This window comes from Euprymna scolopes, chromosome 31, assembly GCF_053919585.1.
Source record: "Euprymna scolopes isolate OS-2025 chromosome 31, ASM5391958v1, whole genome shotgun sequence".
NCBI classification, from domain to species: domain Eukaryota; kingdom Metazoa; phylum Mollusca; class Cephalopoda; order Sepiida; family Sepiolidae; genus Euprymna; species Euprymna scolopes.
In genome coordinates this window covers 5,981,203-5,999,414 of record NC_136512.1, presented here as the reverse complement: position 1 = coordinate 5,999,414, position 18,212 = coordinate 5,981,203, and the positions used below count along the sequence as shown (strand labels likewise).

The following is an 18,212-nucleotide window of genomic DNA, read 5'->3' as shown; positions in this document are numbered from 1 at the left end:
ATTCTACATTTTAAGCGATTACGCGGAAAACTTAAAATATTTTAGAAGTTACATGGGAATCAGTTTTGCATATAAATCTAATGTAAAATCATCCCCCATTTACGTGTCATTCTAATGTTTAAGGGCAGTTAAACATATTTGTATGTTATGAGAAATAAATCTTAACGACGTTGTTGTTATTATTATTACTATTATTATTTATTTTTATAGGGAGGTGTTAGACGATTACATGTGGTTTTACGACCTTGTCAATCGGAAGGTTAGTGATTAAAAAAAAATGTAAACTGCCCTGAAAAACTAGAAACAACAAAAAATTGGGCACTCATCTTATAGTAAACTTATATATAAAAAAAACTGATCCCCACTGTAAATTCTAAAATAACTTTGCTGTGTTATTCTTCTTTCCGCCAATTTTTTTTTTTTTTTTTTTTTTTTTTTCTGATATTCACACTTAACCGCTTAAAAGGAGTTTAGGGAGCGGTATTAAATTTACAAATCCTATAAACTAGAATTATTTATTGTTAAAGAATGAGTAATTTTCATTTAAAAAAATCACTCTCATCTTCAATCTGGTGGTTTGAGGAAGGAAGTTATGGATTTTTCGAGTACTTTAATAGCGCTAATAATTAACAAGGTAACGGTATTATAACCATGGCTCATTAAAATAAATAAATAAAAACACGATAGTAATGTTAGAAGCTTCATTAAGCCCAACAGTCCAACTAACAATAAGTCCGGGATGATGTATTTGAGGGCCCGGTTTGAAGACGAGAGTGAAAAAAAAAAAAAAATTAATCGGTGCTTTTTTTGCTATTACATATAAACAAAAACGAAATGTGCCAAATAAACCTTTTAAATAAAATAACCATTAGTTTAAATTTTAAACTAATGTTTTTGTAAAGAAATGTGTTGAATTTATTTTTTTATAAAAATAAAACTAAAATACATTAAACATTGGATGAGTTGTTTTTCCCCCCTTTTTTACTGTCTTTATTTCTGCGTACGTGCCGAAAGTCAGTAGGAATGAAGGAAGAAAGAAATAGATGAATGAAAGAGAGTGAATGACAGAAAAATTTCTTGCTGGGCGGAGAGAAAGAAAAAAAAAGGTGGACGGAGGAATGAAAGAAAGCCGAAAAAGCGCAAAATTTGAAAGAGGAATGGAAAGAGGTAATAAAAGTTAGGTGGTAGCAATTAAGAATAGCGCAAGAAAGAGAGGGTAGAAGTGATGAGCAATTTGAGCGACAGAGGAGTAGGAGGAGAAAAGTTGAACGACAAAGGAGTAGGAGGAGAAAAGTTGAACGAGCGTAATTAATAAAGAGAAGTTTCTTTTAGACGAAACGGTGAAGGGGAGGAGGATGTTTCAACAGTCGAGTAATACAACTATGGAAGCACCCAAGTTCAACAATAGCGATAGTCGACCTAAAGAAAAAATATGGATAGAAAAATGATAGAGAATTACTTATTTAGAGTAAAATGTGAGCTACTATATATATATATATATATATATATATATATAAATAAGGGAGTAGTCACCAACAATGTGTATTTTTTAACATTATTTTATTATTCCGTGTCTTGGTTTTTCATTGAGAATTATGTTTGGATCATTGTAATAATGTTTTTAAGTCATTGACTTAAAAACATTATTACAATGATCCAAACATTATTACAATGATCCAAACATAATTCTCAATGAAAAACCAAGACACGGAATAATAAAATAATGTTAAAAAATACACATTGTTGGTGACTACTCCCTTATTTAAATATACATCTTTCTTTCGTTGGAATTTATTAACCCATTTTATATATATATATATATATATATATATATATATATATATATATATATATATATATATATATATATATATATATATATATGTGTGTGTGTGTGTGTGTGTGTGTGTGCATATAAGAGTTTTCCTCACAGTCAGAGCAACAACGCCGCTGCCGCTCTCATACACTGAACGAATGACTATCATAAGTAACTTATGCAGAATACGGTCCGTGATTTTTTTTTTTTTTTTTTTTTTTTTGATAGAATTTTCAAGCTAAATTCAATTATTACTGTCTTTTATGTATTAAATTGTTAGGTGAAAGTACAGAATAGTTAAAATAAATAAATAAATAAAAAAGCCCGTCCCTCGCCACATTAAGGAATGGGTTTTTGAATACGTTATAATTCTATCACGATTCATAGTTTGTATAAGTACTTAATTATTTAAACAGATTAACGTATTTCATATTTGTGAACTTTTATGTTGCAAAATTATTAGACGGCGATTGATAATTGTATTATTCGAACTGCTATTCTTATCCTAGTTTTTACATCCATATCGTTTCGATGGATTTAAACTCCGACATTTTCACGGGCATCTTGTTGAACTCGGTAATCTGGGTTTGTTTTACAAATCCATAAAGGTACAAAAAAAGGTCCTTGTACAATTTAATCAAAACATTAAAAAATGAAAATACCGAAAAAAAAAATTTATATTGTACGTATCCGTTATGGAACGAAGTCCTTCGGAAAAAAAAATTCACTTAATTTCATCAAGTAGTTTCTTTTTTACAGCGAAAAAACTATGTGTTATGATACCGAGCAAAAGGTTCGATTTTTAGGAAGAAGAGCGAGTATTAAAGATGGGAGTGTCTCTGCTTTAACTGGAGTTATCTCCCCGTGGTGTGTTCAAAAAATTCCAAGATGGCTAATTTCAACGCGCTCTCATAAAAACGTTTTTTCCCGCTGTAAAAAATAAAAAAATTAAAAAAAGCTACTCGATCAAATTAAGTGAAATTTTTTTTCGGAGATATTCAGTCCAAAACGTACAATATGACCTTTTTCGATATTTTCAATTTTTAATGTCTTGATTAAACTGTACAAGTACAAAAAATATATAAATAAATTCAAATGTATAATTAATAAATGTTAGTTACCAAAGGCAAGATAAGTTACTCTTCTACCTATACGATGGAAAAGTTTTAGTGGTTTTACTCATTTTAAAACATTTAATCAGTACGAAAAAGAAAAAAAACATATAGTGTCAAGCGTTAGGTAAGAACAAGAAAAATGGCCGCGAGTTAACACCTAAATATTTTAAGGTTTGATAACGACTTAACAATTAAAAAAAATATATAGAAAATACTATTAGAAATCAACCCAATATATGTCACGGTAACACATATTGTAAAAGTATTTTCTATGATATCTTTATTTTCAAATTATTATTTTCAAGTCGCAGCCATTTTTCTTGTTCGCACTTAACGCTCAACACTATATGTTCGAAAAAAGTTATTTAACAAGTCTGGAAATTTAAGGCATTTCGTATATGGCGTGGGTTTTTAACAGTATTTTGTTTTATTTTTTACTGATGTAAGGGGGGGGGTGCCTTTGTTCAATTGTAAAATACGCTTAAATGTGATAGTTTAATTTGTTTAGATTTCGTATATATATATAAAGAGAAAGAGAGAGAGAGAAAGAGAGAGAGAGAGAGAGAATCATGATTTCAAAAGTAAGAAAAAAGTATTTGGGTGCCATCAGTTAGAATCGGAACCGAAAGCAAAATTGTAGCATTCAAAGCTGGTGAGATTACCACTGTACCAACGTAACACGCATATGAATTGATTAAAAATAAACTGATGGGTTGAGGGTACCGGATAGACAGTTACTGGCTGCTGTTCCTGACTGGTAGTACAGGCGCCCTAACTCTTTGGTAGCGCTGAGAGTGGCTGCTCCATCAACAGTTGTATAATATCATAATGTTTGTAGTGCCATTGTCGTGCATAGAAAGGGACCCTGCACTCATCCCCAGTAGGCTATCCTGAGGCCACAACCCTAGTAGATGGAGGGACAGCTGATGATCTGCCTGTGTTGCATGTCTGGTATTCTGCATAACCACTTGTTCAGCACCCCTTACCTAAACTGAAACTTTTAAAAATAAAAATGACAGTACATTAAAAAATCACGCTAAAACCAGGCCAAAACTCAAACAAAAACAACCTGCCTTCTCCCCTGAGGCTCGCATTTACGAACATCCGTGGGCTTAGAACTAATTTAAATGATGTTGAAGCATTTCTCCTAACAAACACCCCGGATATCTTAGCACAAAGTGAGACTAACCTACACTCCTCCATCCCCTCTAACTACTTTAACATGCCTGGATACCTCCCACTCTGCCGTAAGGACTCTGACAGACATATGCATGGGCTTGGAGTCTATATTCGAAACACCCTCCCCTTGACTAGAGAAACTAAACTAGAATCGGACGATTAAGCCTTTATGTGCTTTAGACTTAACATGCAACATAACATTAGCTACTTTTATTTTCTCTACCGTTCTCCCTCGACCCAGGACTGTACCCTAATAAACAAAGTCTCTGACAGCATAGATACAGCACTTTCCCTCGACACTAGCGCACAAGTGCATGTATTTAGTGACTTCAATGTCCACCACAGCAACTGGCTTGGAATTTCTACTTACATAGACGCAGCTGGTACCACAACACGTAACTTCTCTATATCTCATTCCCTATCACAGATGGTTACGTTTCCAACCCGTTTCCCAGACCAGCAAGAACAACATGCATCACTTCTAGATCTGTTTCTGACCACAGTTCCCGATGACTGTGTAACGAATGCCCACAACCCTCTTGGGAATGCCGATCATGCAATGGTAATGGTTGAAATCGGCCTAAACTCTAGAGCCAAAACTGAAGAGCCACTGCTCAAAACAACAAGATATTATTCAAAGGCTGACTGGGAAGCTATCAGGGACCTCATCAGAGACGCTCCATGGCAAAATATCTTTTCACTTCCTGCTGAACATTGCGCAGATGAGACCACTGAATGATTCAAAGTGGCAATTGAAGCACATGTTCCCACACGCAAATTCTATAGCAAACCCCACTCTCTCCAATGGTTAACTTTAACTTGTGCAGCTGCCATAGCGCAAAGGCAGCATGCGTACCGCAAATTTAACCAACATAAGTCCAGTTCAAACAGACAGAAGTACATAGAAGCCAGAAATAACTGTAAGAAAGAAATAGCGACAGCTAAGAGAGAATTTACTGAAACCACCCAAAAACGCATCGAAGCACAGAAATTAGGAACCCGAGACTTCTGGAAAATCTACAACAGTGTAGTAACTAATGGGCAATCAACAATTCCCCACTATCCAACAATCATGAGGTTGTTTGCTCAGCAACTGAGAAGGCTAACATGCTTGCCAGATGGTTTGCCTCAAACTCCACACTGGTCTTCTGCTAACCACCCCTTCCCTGACTTTCCTTTGCAGACAGACGCCACACTAGACGATCTGAAAATTACCACTGCTCAGGTGCATGCTATCATAAAAAACCTTGACACTGCAAAAGCATGTGAATCCGATCTCATCCCAGCTGTGCTATTAAAAAAGTGCGCCGCCGAAGTAGCTCCAGTTCTCTCCAAACTTTACAACAAATGCCTTAATGAATCTTGCTTTCCTGCCTGCTGGAAAACTGCTTCTGTGGTACCAGTTGTCAAGAATTCTGGTGAAAGAACTGACCCAGTAAATTATCGCCCCATTAGCCTCCTCCCACTTTTCGCCAAAATATTTGAGACCATAATTAACCATGCTCTAGACCGGCACCTTACAGATGCTAAACTTCTGATTGACAAGTAATATAGATTTAGACAAGCCCGTTCCACAGCAGACATCCTAACTGTAATCTCAGAACGTATATACCAGTCGCTGGACAAAGTGGGGGAGGGTAAAGCGGTAGCTTTAGATATATCTAAGGCTTCTGACAGGGTATGGCATGAGGGTCTTCTCAAGAAAATCAGATCATCACTGGAAGAATACATGACATAATTAGATCCTTCTTAGATAAGAGAAAAATCCAGGTTGTCCTTGATGGTCGTACATCTAAACAATATGATATAAATGTGGGAGTGCCTCAGGGGTCTATCCTTGGACCTCTGTTATTCCTAATATTCATAAATGACCTCCCTGACAAAATTGTCTGTGAGATGGGTATGTATGCTGACAACACCACGCTCTATAACAGACACGACAGGAAAACAAATGAACACATATCTAAAGAAATGGTAGAAACACTAGAGGAAGACCTTCGATCCGTAGTGGAATGGGGACAAAAATGGAAGGTCACCTTCAGTGCTGCCAAGACTAAACTTGTTTCCTTCAATAATTACAAGAAACCTTCCCTACCGCCAATAGCAATGGCCAATGACTCTTTATCTGAAAGTACATCTTGTAAACTCCTCGGCCTAACATTCACAGGAAACATGAGTTGGAAAAATTAGATTGAGAACATTCCCAGGACCGCTGCGAAAAAGGCGGGTTCTCTCTAACATGCTAGAAAGCTATTAACGCCTGAAAGTATCCTATACCTCTATAAGGCCACCATTCGCCCATGTACGGAGTATTGTTGTCATATTTGGGCTGGTGCATCTGCTACTAGTCTCTCGCTCCTAGACAAGGTTCAAAAGAGAGTCGCCAATCTGATAGGCCCTGAACTGTCAGCTAAACTTCAGCCTCTGTCACATCGACGAAATGTTGCATCCCTCTGCCTGTTCTACAAGTACTTTAATGGTGAATGCTTTGACGAACTGCAAGCACTTGTGCCCCCTCGACGTGAGTACCTCCGACAAACCCGACAAACAGCTAAATCCCACCCCTTTGCAGTAGAGATCCCTAGATGCAAGAGAGCCTTCTACTCCAGTAGTTTCTTCCCCAGAACAGCTAGACTTTGGAATTCCCTTCCGGGTCCCTGCTTCCCTGACTGTACGATGCAGAAGTTCAAGTGCAACGTGAACCGACATCTTGCTGCTCAACTTCCTACACAGTACCCCTGATGCTTATGTCCCTGATAGTAGCCCCCTACAACAAAGTGGCAATGTGCCTTGTTTGGGGTGAAAATGTAATTAAAAAAATATATATAAAAAGAAAAATGACTAAAATGAATGTACAAAATGTATAACAATTTTTTCAATTTTGACCCAGTTTTTACCTCTTAAAAACTATTTTAACCGGCTAAAGACTCATAAAAGAACAGTCCATTAAAATCCAATCATTGGAGGCACCTAGCGCCGCTCTGTGAAGTTTCGGAAGAGATAGACTTTGAAAATATAGAGACAGACAGACATAGTGAGTTTTATCAATTAGATTTGAATATTTTTACCACTTTTTAGTACCTGTGTGAGACAAGCTCGGGAATCTTTATGTCCAGCCTTGCTTATTCCCAAGTTCATGATAAAAATTCCTCAGTTCCAAGAAAAAGTTCCCAAGTTTGAAAAAAATGTTCATGAACAAGATGGTTCCTTTACAAGAAAACATTGTGAACATAACAAACAGAATATAAATAAACAGTCCGAATAATACAAGCTAGTTATTGAATATACAGTGGTCAAAGGGAACATGTAGTAATCGTTAGTAGTGGAATTAGGTAAACACAGGAAAACGGAAGAGCATTCCACTGGCGTGCAGTTCTAAGAAAGAAGCTTTGTTCATGGAATCTACGTTTAGGTTTAGGCACAGATAAAGAGTGGGGGAAATTATTGATAGTGGTTTTAGTTAGACGAATGTTTTTCATGAAAGTCAGGACGGGGGAACCATAGATTGGAGCTCAGACGGTAACTTGCTATGAAAATAACGATAAAGCAAAGACAGGCTCAAAACGTTTCTTCTGTGGGAAAGAGGCTGCAAGGAAAAAAAGGGCATCCCCACTAGGCTACAAAGCCTATTTTGAAGTCTGTCAAGGCAGGATAAGGGCTTCTAGCATATTGTTGTGTCGTGGAACGACAGTGAAAATAAGAACAATCAAGTCGAGGTTCGGTTAAGGAACAAGTGTATTAACAATAATGTACAAAGATAGGAAAGCGTGTATATCTGTTGGGCACTCGGCTAGCAGTTGAAGTGCAGTCGCATCTCTCTCACCGGTGTTGGAATTACTAGCACTATTTATAGTGCTAATCAGTGTAAATTCCTCTGTTCAAGGAAGGCCGGTATAAGCCCCCCCCCCTTTGAAAATATCTCATCTGGGATTAATAACGTTTTTGTTTTGGGTTCACCCTAATCAATTCTGTTGATTTCCGTTTTCTGTTTGACCTTCTGTTTTCCGGAGCTGTCTCTGGTATGGGCACCTGAAAAGTATCAAACACTGTGTCCATGATGTCCTCCTCGGGCAATCTGGTCACCTCATTGTTCGAGTATCTTTTCCGAATTTGGTTAGTGTGACGTTTGTGCACAAAGTCTGGTCCCTTAATCATGTAGACCATGTTGCCTATTTGTTTCTCAACAATGCCAGACTCCCAGAAAGTCTTATCATTTTTGTGAATCTTGTAGAAGGCTCTTTCGCCAAATTTATATTATTTTTAAAATTTTTTTTTGTTATCGTTTTTTTTTTAGGTTTAGCCTATCCTGGTTTGGTAACAACTTGTGAAAAATCGATCTACCCTTGCGTCCAAACATAACCTCAGCAGCTGTCTTCGACATTTCGATGTTTGCATTCGAAGTGACTCTGTAGACTTGTAAAAACTGTTGGATTGACTTATCCGTCGGCGACTCACTACCTTTTTTCAGAGCTCTCTTGAATGTGTCAACAAATTTATCTGCTTGTCCATTACTTCTTGAGTGGTATGGCAGAATGGTTGTATACTCAATTAGATGATCCTTGCAAAAATGTTTAAATTCGGTAGACGTAAATTGCATTCCATTGTCTGGAGCAATGCAGTCTACTACTCCAAACCTAGCGAATAGTTCATACATGAAGTTGATAGTTACCTCGGATGTGGGATTCTTACATTTTAATACTTCCGGCCATTTAGATAGGCTGTCTACAACAATGAGATAGTAGAAACCATCTAGTGGTCCTGCAAAATCTAAATGAATCCTAGACCAAGGTCGGTCTGGTTTTGCCCACGATCCGAATTGAGTCGTAGGAGCTTTCATAGCTAATGTGCATCCTCTACACTCCCTGATTTTTCCTTCTATATCCTTATCCATGTTTGGCCAATAAATGAAAGAATGCATAAGGCTTTTCATTCTTGATATACCTGAATGTCCTACATGGAATTCTTTGAGCATCCTTTTCTGTAATGTCGCAGGAATTACGACCCTGTCGCTATATAACAGGATGTTATTGCAAATTGAATAAATTTCTTCATCCAGTTCGTTATTGTTGATCCTTTCTTTCATGCGTATAATAAATTCGTCCACCTCCTGATCTCATCAAGCGTTACTGGAAGTTCTATTATTGTGTCACATACTTCAACTTTTTTACTTCAACTTCAAAAAAATCGTTAATAATGCTTTATGGTCTGTTTGTAACAGAAATTGCCTACCGTGCAGGATACGATGAAATTTCTTTACCACGAATATAATGCTAAGTGCCTTGTTTTCAATTTGTGAGTAATTCTTTTTGGCTGGCAAAAGTAATCGGGATGAATGTGCTATGGATTTCACTTTTCCATCATCCATTTTGTGTAAAAATGAATGCTCCTATGCTATAGGAGCTGGCCTCGCTTGCAACTATAATTTCACGCTTGGGATTATAATGTGCCAGAAACAAGTCAGACGTTTAAGTCTCTTTAATTTCCCAAAATGCTTCTTCACACTCTTGTGTCCAGACCCATTTTTGGTCTTTCCTTAACAGTTCATTTAAAGGCGACCTTAATTTATGCATATTTGGCACAAATACATTGTAGTAATTTACAAAACCTAAGAAACTTTGTAAAGACGCAATATTTTCTGCAGCAGGCATATTCTTTATTGCACTCGATCTATCTGGATCCAGCCTTTTTCCCTGTTTATCGATGATTTGCTCCAAGTATTTTATTTTCTCCATGAAAAATGTACATTTTTCCTGTTTTACTTTAAATCCATAATCCTGGATCTTTTTAAATACTTGGTTTACATGAGCTTTGTGTTGTTCTTTGTTAGCGCTTTTCATTAACACATCGTCCAGGTACCTTACTGCGAAATTCAACCCATTAACATAATGTCTATAATTTGCTGAAAAATCGCAGGGGCGACTTTGACCCCAAAAGGAAGTCTGTTAAACTTGTACAATACCTTATGGGTATTAATACATAGCAGCTTTGCACACTCCTCATCGACTGGAACTTGTAAGTACGCGTCACTGAGACCGATTTTAGAAAAAAACTTCCCTCCACTCAGTTTCGCAAATATCTCTTCAGGGTTCGGAAGACGATAATGGTGATCTTGTAATGCCCTGTTTAAGCCTGGCGCAAAGTCGGCGCAAACCCGAATCTCCTTACTCTTTTTTTGATGTAAACTGTTGGTGCATCCCACTCACTGTGATCAATTTTTCCGATGACACCCATGTTTTCGAGTCTTTCTAATCCATCGTCTATCTGTTCTATAGCGGCTTATGGAAGATTTCTTTTCTTTCTGAACACTGGCTGTTCATTTACTTTTATGTCAAATTTTGCTACCGATTTTGTACACCTTCCCAAACTGCCTGAAAATACATCTGGGAAATATTCTTTTAACTTTCTCTTAAGTTTTTCTGCCTCCACATTCGAATCCTCAACCTTTTGGCAAAATGAGCTTAAAGGTAGATCCCATAGTCTAAACTTTTCGAACAGATCAGTTCCAAAGAGGTTGTTTGATTTTCGCATGACAAAAATTCTTGCTTTTTTGGCCCTGTTCTGGAAAAAAATATTTGTCAATAATTCTCCTTCAAGGGTAATTTTTTCATCACTGACGCTTCTCGCCGTTTTATGTGATTTAATCATAGTTGGTCTCCCAAGCCTCTTCCATGTCTGTACATTAATAATGGAAATGTCAGACCCACTATCAAGCTGTAGCCTTACTTTCTTTTTAAACAGTTTGACCTGTACATATTTCCGGATATTTTGTTCCTCAGGTTCAATTTTCGTTAGTTTAATGGGTGTCTTTCTACCAGATTTTTTTCTACAATGCGATGCTTTATGCCCTTTCTGGTGGCAGTTGTCACATTGTTTGAATTTGTAAGGACACTCATTGTACCAATGTTTAATTCCACACCTCCAACATCCTCCAGGTGGATCTTTTCCCTGTTTCTTTCTCTGGTTATTTTTTGAAGTCGAATTTTTCTTTTGATGGATCTTTTTAATATGCAACACTCCGCTTTCCTCTATGTAACGACTGTCTTGTTTCAATGCAATATACCATTCATAGTTTTCCACTAAGTTTTGTAATTTTAAATTTGGTTCGTTTTCAAGTTTATTTAAAACACGACACCTGATTTCAGCGTCTTTATTTAAGACCAGCCCTTGCACAAATATTAAACATTTAAAATTATCTGATGATAATTCCTTCCGTTTAAAATCGTCGCAATAGTTGTTCACTATACTTGCATAAGTAGTGTAGTCGTCTTCTCTTCTAGTAACATTCATACATTTATATCGCCTATGGAAAAGAGACGTTTTTGCAGAAAACAGTTCTGTAAGTAGCGTAACTGTTTCTTGGAAGCTCAACTCACAGGTCTTTTTTGGGAGAATAAAATTTACGAACTTTGTATGCTCGGCTGTTCCCAATTTCCTTAGCAAAAGCCTAACTTTTTTCACGTCTGACCAGTACCACCATCCAATATAAAAATATCCTCATATCGTCTATAGTACTGGACAAAAGTGACATCGTCTTATGGATTATAATTGAAATTTTTAATAGCGGCCCACACAGCTGTTTGAGAAAATGCGTTATGATTATCGCCCGCTTTAGTAAACAGTGTCACCTCCAGAATTTTTCTTTGTTCCTCCTGTGTTTTCATCAATATTTCCTCAAAGCATTTCCGTTGTTGAAGCATTTTTTCTTCAAATGCTTGTTTAAATTTCTCTTCTCTTTCTACTTGTCGTTGAATTTGCTGCTTTTGCAACGTGAAAGTTTGCTCTGCCTGGAATTGGAACAATTCCAACAGCGAATCTTTGAATTTCGCATCCATCATACGACTTCAGTTTATAATTTACACTTGTATTAAAGAAATATTCCTTAGTAAAAAAAAAAAAAATCAACCAAGTTTTCTTTCCCAATTCTTTTGTTTGAAGAACAGTTTAGCAGTCCTTTTATAACTTAATTTGTTGAACGCTATATCTCTAGTCTTACTAAAAACAATGCAGCGAAATAATATTTGTTTAACATTTTTTTATTTGCACGCGTTTTTACGTAGCAAAAATAAAATCCGTCGCTTTAAATATCCAACAAATTCGTATGGGAAATTTTAGGTTTTTTTTTTGTTTGTTTTTTTACCCTCTTTGCCTTTTGCAAAAAAGACTTGATTCGGTCTGTTTCTTTCTCTCTTGACAAAGTCAAGCATGTTTTATTTTTTTTTTTTTCAAATCCCAGATGTTATTGAAATAACGATAAACTTACACAGTATTTGCTAGTTGGTTTTGGACATTTAACTTTGCAGAAGAAAATTCTTACCGTAGGAAAAATGGCTTCTCGAATTCACAATATTTCTAATGTTATTTCAGGGATCATCAGGTGTTTACCATAAAACATTGTTTCGGATATATATATATATATATATATATATATATATATATAAAAACCTTGTAATGGGTGTTGTAATCCCACATCCGGTTTACAACTTCGGGTTGCTCATGCATACATAAACATAAACCCATAACAGCGTAAACAAATAAGCACAAATCGCAAATGATTGGATTCAGCATTAAATAACCTGAAAAGTGTTAATGTATTGTAAAAGAAAACAATTATTCAACCTGTATGAAATGTTATTTCAAACTTGAGCATCACTGGCGAATCATGATGTATAGTCTTTTACTAAAGGTATCTAAAATAAGTAGTACCCCATTGAATGATATTTTAATCTTGACAGACCAACGAATAGATCAACACACTGATAAAGTTCTCATAACAATGCAAAACACGTCAAATTTTCCAAGTTAGGTCTAAGGAGGAATGTATCTCATAAATCTATATTATTTCTCCCATATGCTATAACGTTAAATCCCAGGAAAATCTCAAACACTTTAATGACTGCTTCTGATAATCTATCTATCTATATATCTATAAAAGTGAACGTGTCTGTGTGTCTATGTGTCTGTCTGTTTGTCTGTCTGTGTGTCTGTGTACATTTTCCTTGCAATAACTCTGTCAATTTTCAGTCTACAGACTCGAAATTTGATATACAGGGCATTGAGATTTGGGAAAATCTGTGATCGGTTTTCGGCCAGAAATTTGGCTTTTATGGGGTCAAAATTAAACGATTTGACCTTTGAGAACTCTACTAACTCCTCCGACAATTTGGGGTCTAAACATTTGAAATTTTAGATATAGGTTACTTGGACATGGATCTAACTTAATAACTCGATTTGAACCCAAAACAATAAATGTTAAGGGGTCATAATAGGGGTCAAAGTTAAAAAAATTGACCGTTTTTGTTTTTTTGTTTTTTTGCTCAGCATACACCTCCAAACACCCGGGCAACGCCGGACACCCATGCTAGTATATCTATAAAAGTGAACGTGTCTGCGTGTCTGTCTATCTGTCTGCCTGTGTACATTTCCCTATGCAATAACTCTGTCAATTTTTAGTCTACAGACTCGAAATTTGATATACAGGGTACTGAGATTTGGGGAAATCTATGTGATCGGTTTTCGACCAGAAATTTGGCTGTTAAGGGATCAAAGTTCAACGATTTGACTTTTGAGAACTCTACCAAACTCCTTCGACAATTTTGGGTCTAAACACTTAAAATTTTAGATATAGGTTCCTTGGACATGGATCTAACTTAATAAACTCGATTTGAGCCGAAAACAATAAATTTTAAGGGGTCATAATAGAGGTCAAAGGTAAAAAACTTAATCCTTTTTTTTTGTTTTTGCCCAGTATACACCTCCAAACACCCGGGCAACGCTGTCTGTCTATGTGTGTGTGCCTGTCTGTGTACAGTTCCCTACACAATAACTCTGTCAATTTTCAGTCTACTGACTCAAAATTTGATATACAAGGTATTGAGATTTGGGAAAATCTTTGTAATTCATTTTCGGCCAGAAATTTGGCTGTTAAGGGGTCAAAATTAAACGATTTGACCTTTGAGAACTGTACCAAACTCCTGCGACAATTTTGGGTCTAAACAATTGAAATTTTAGATATAGATTCCTTGGACATGGATCTAACTTAATAACTTGATTTGAGCTCAAAACAATAAATGCTAAGGGGTCATAATCGGGGCCAAAGTTTTTTTTAAATTGCCCTCTGCAGTCTCTACCAAATTACTCAGACAATTTCTGGTCTAAACATTTGAAATTTTACATAAAGGGTATTCAGAGATAGGGCAAGCTTTTTAATCGGTTTGGGTCAAAAATTTGAGCTACCAATATATAAAGGTATGTATGTATGTTTGCTTGTCTGCATAAAACTTTTGGCAGAGGCGACGGATTTTCACAAGACTAATATCATTTTGAAGCTCGACCCTTCAGACGACAAACACCGAAAATTGGCTAAAAACATTAATTTCTTCACCCTTAACTGGGCACTTTTCTACAGGGAGGGGTCGCTTTTTTCGTCGATATTTTCGAAAGTCATCACCTCTTTTCGATTGTCTAGCCTTAATTTAAACCTACATCACTTTGGCAGTGGTCATAACAGCAAAGACATCAGTTTTTTTTCCATTTTTTCCTCCTTCGCGATACGGGTTCGTGCCTGCCTTCCTACTACCACGTTTTTTGTTTTTTGTTTGCTCAATACACACCTCTAAACACCCGGGCAACGCCGGACTGAAATGCTAGTATATATATAAAGTGATCTTGTTTGTTTATCTAAGGAATGGTTTGTCAATTTTTTGTCTACAGACTTGAAACTTAATATATAAGGGAATTGTGGAACAAATTTGATTTGATTTTTAACTGGTAAAAATAACTGCTAAGGGGTCAAAATTGAAAAATATTAGAACTTGGTAGGCATAAATCGGGTGACCTGCTAGTAGGTAAATGAAAAGATAGAAACAGTGTCAAATATGTTGATAGATTGCTTTACAAAAAAAAAAATACCCAAATATTTAGAAAGTTCAAATAAAATACTATACCTGTCGCTATAATAGATATCTTTATTAAAAAAACCCAAAAACATTCAAGCCATCAAGTAGATAAATAAGTAGATAGATAGATGGATGGATAGATAGATAGCAATTTAAGATGCACTAAAATATTTATTAAGATTTACCAGGTGCCTTCAATAAGTTTCCAGACTTTTCTGTACAAGCATTTGAAATTGTCTGAGACTCTTGAAAATTCAGTATGTTATTGCTATACATCTTATGAAATGACTGACCAATTTTTATGATTTTCGATTCAACTGAACAGCTACAGAAGGAATTAGAATATGCCCTACTAAAACCTGATTATCACAGCTGGTGAATTTCAAAAATCCAATCTCGACGTAAAGACATTTTAGAAGAGTGATATGCAGTAAAATTCTGTTTTAAACTTGGGGAAAAAATGCCACAGAAATGTATGGATTGCTTCAAACTGCTTTTGGACCATCTTACATGAATCGAGCATCAGTTTTTGAGTGGCATAAGAGATTCCAGGAAGGCAGGGAGACTCCCAAGTTGATTGGCCAAATAAAGAATTTCATGGATAAGGACCGCCACATGCCTATAGAGACAATAAATGCACAATTTGATGTAAGTGTGGGAACTGTACACAATTATTTGTGAGGAACTGAAAATGCAGAAGATTTGCACGAAATTTGTCCCGAGGGTGCTCAGAGAAAATCAGAAAGACAGACCAAGATGGGCATCAGGACAGTTCCTCACCCTACTTAAAGTCCAAACCTTGTTTCCTGTGACTTTTGGTTATTCCCTAAGCTCAAGGAAAATCTTAGAGGTTGTCATTATGAGACAATCGAAGAGATGAAAGAAGCTGTGACATTTTCATCAGAGGATTCCCATGGGGCCTTCTATTAGTTGTTGGAATGGTATAAGTGCATTGCAGCCGGAGAAGATTACTTCAAGGAGACTACAGTTTCATGTGTGTACTTTCAATAACAGTGCTAATACAAAAAAAGCCTGGAAACTTATTGAAAGCACCTCGCAATTTAAGATAGCTTCTTTTCTTTGAGATATTTTTTCTGGTGGTATTAGTGCAACACTCCTCTTAGATCTGATCACCCAAATACATGTGCAGGATGGGCCAAAAAAACGCCCACCTTTTTAAATTCTTACTATGGCAAGACTGTTGCAGTTATTCACTCAGTTTAAGTAAATTCATGTTATTAATGAACTGCCATTTTGTTTTTTCAGAATAACTGGTGAATTATTGAAATTTTTGATGCCTAGATATGGTTTGGCCAGGTAAAAACCCTGCATTTATTGTGGAAAATTTTCTCACCAACAGAGAATACCTTCGCGTTTTGCCTGACCTTTCACCTTGTGATTATTTTCTGTGAAGTTATGTTAAAAGTGAGGTGTTCAAGCACTGATCAACAACCATTGATGAACAGAAAGCTGCCATTTGCAAAGCAATAAATGAAATTCCAGGAGAAATGACTCAGAGTGCGATGAAAAACTTTGGGATATGCTTAAAGCAGTGTATTGCAGTTCAAGGGAGCCATCTTGAAGACGTTATTTTTAAAAAAATAGTTTACACAAAATGGCAATTTGCATTGTTAATCATATAATAAAATATTCCTAAAGGATGTTCTTGTCTATTTTTTTGAAAAGTGAAATGTGAGCGTTTTTTTTTTTTTTTTTGCTGCACCCTGTATTTGGGGATTTAATGTTCACAACCGAGATGGACTTGGTTACTCGATCTATACATGTGACAGAGCACGGACGTGCATATAGAAAGCAGCATGAGCAATAGCCAACGTATGCAAATAATGGACACACACATATTTAATGGACCAATTCTTAAAACATGGTCTCCAGTCTATAGTAGAATGGAACCATAAATGGTTTGGTAACATTTAATGCTACTAAGACAAGGCTTCTTTCTTTTAACACTTATAAGAAACCTTTGCAACCACCGATTGCCATGGCTAATAGCATCCTACTTAAGATTACATTATTCAAACTCCTCAGCCTAACATTCACAGATAACATGAATCAGAATGAATACATTGAAGACATTGCAAAGGCTGCTGTAAAAAAGAAAACTGCTCATACCTGCCATTATTCTATATCTCTATAAAGCTACCATTCACCCATGCATGGAGTATTGTTGGTACATCTATTCCTAGCCTCTCCATCTTGAACAGGGTCCAAAAAAGATCCTCTAATCTAATATGTCCCGTACTGTCTACCAAGCTCAACCCCCTGTCCCATCACTTTTTTACAGCCATAAAATGTTTTAATCAGTCATTTGTTTTCATAGTTTTGCATATGAATTATAAAATATCTGATATTTCCCCCAAAGCTCTGGTCTTGATGGAGGGGAGACTGAACCTTGCTGCTATGGTTTCAAATGATCTGAAATAACAGCAAGGGGAGACTTGATTCCAAATATTTCTCATATGTTATATCTCTTCTCTTTGGTTTTCATACATAAAGTAAATTTCACAGTGCATAAGGATTATTTGATACAGGAGATATCTGTTCTGTTCAAAATCCTGTACAGATTCCCAAATTCGACAAAAAGATTTCTGAGTTTGACAAGATACACCTGAAGAAGGTTGGAGGTTACATCGGCTGAAACGTTGTGAAAATAACACTCAAGATGAGAACAGTAATCGAAAGAATCCAAATGATACAAAAAATCAATCCTCATCTAAAAAATTAGAAATGTATGAAGGTATTTTCATAATTAAATGTAGAAATTATGATAAGTGTGCAGGAGAGATGGAGAAAAATTACTGGTTATTTAGGCCATCCGTAGTTATAAGAGTCTAATCGTCATGACTGCTTTGTCTGAAACGTTAAAAGAGACTTAAAATGTTATTTTTCTTGTAGTGTACGATCGACTGAAAAATTGGATCGATTTGTATTAAAATTTTGTTTGCTTCAAAATAAAGTCAATATGAAATTTGATAACAGCTGTCAAAATAATTGAGTTGCAACACAGAGGGAGGAAAAGAGAGAGAGAGAGAGAGAGAGAGAGAGAGAGATTTGAAATCGAGGATATTATAGAAAGAGGTGGCGAAAGATAGAGAGGGGGAGAAAGAGATAGAAGAGATAAAGACATGTAGATAGAGAGAGAGAGAATAAAAAGAGAGAGAGAGAGATGAGAGAGAGAGAGATAGGTTT

The 18,212-nt window shown here is 36.1% G+C and overlaps 1 protein-coding gene and 1 long non-coding RNA gene across 8 annotated transcripts in view; one reads left to right on the top strand and one right to left on the bottom strand.

Moving 5' to 3' along the window:
• LOC145255605 (uncharacterized) overlaps positions 1–18,212 on the bottom strand; it is a 529,950-nt gene that overhangs the window by 299,083 nt on the left and 212,655 nt on the right. The window contains exon 1 of one of the 7 annotated variants that reach the window (XM_080114095.1): positions 1–1,276. This exon is cut by the window's left edge and continues 578 nt beyond it. The exons of 5 other annotated variants lie outside the window; for them this stretch is intronic. The gene's annotated coding sequence lies outside the window, so the exon portion shown is untranslated. Of the gene's footprint in view, positions 1,277–18,212 lie in introns of those variants that run through there. One more of the 7 variants, XM_080114097.1, reaches the window with a different exon arrangement.
• Positions 1,888–16,666, top strand: LOC145255608 (uncharacterized). The gene is made up of 2 exons (XR_013863865.1): positions 1,888–2,006; positions 16,272–16,666. It is a non-coding gene; the product is annotated as an uncharacterized LOC145255608 (long non-coding RNA).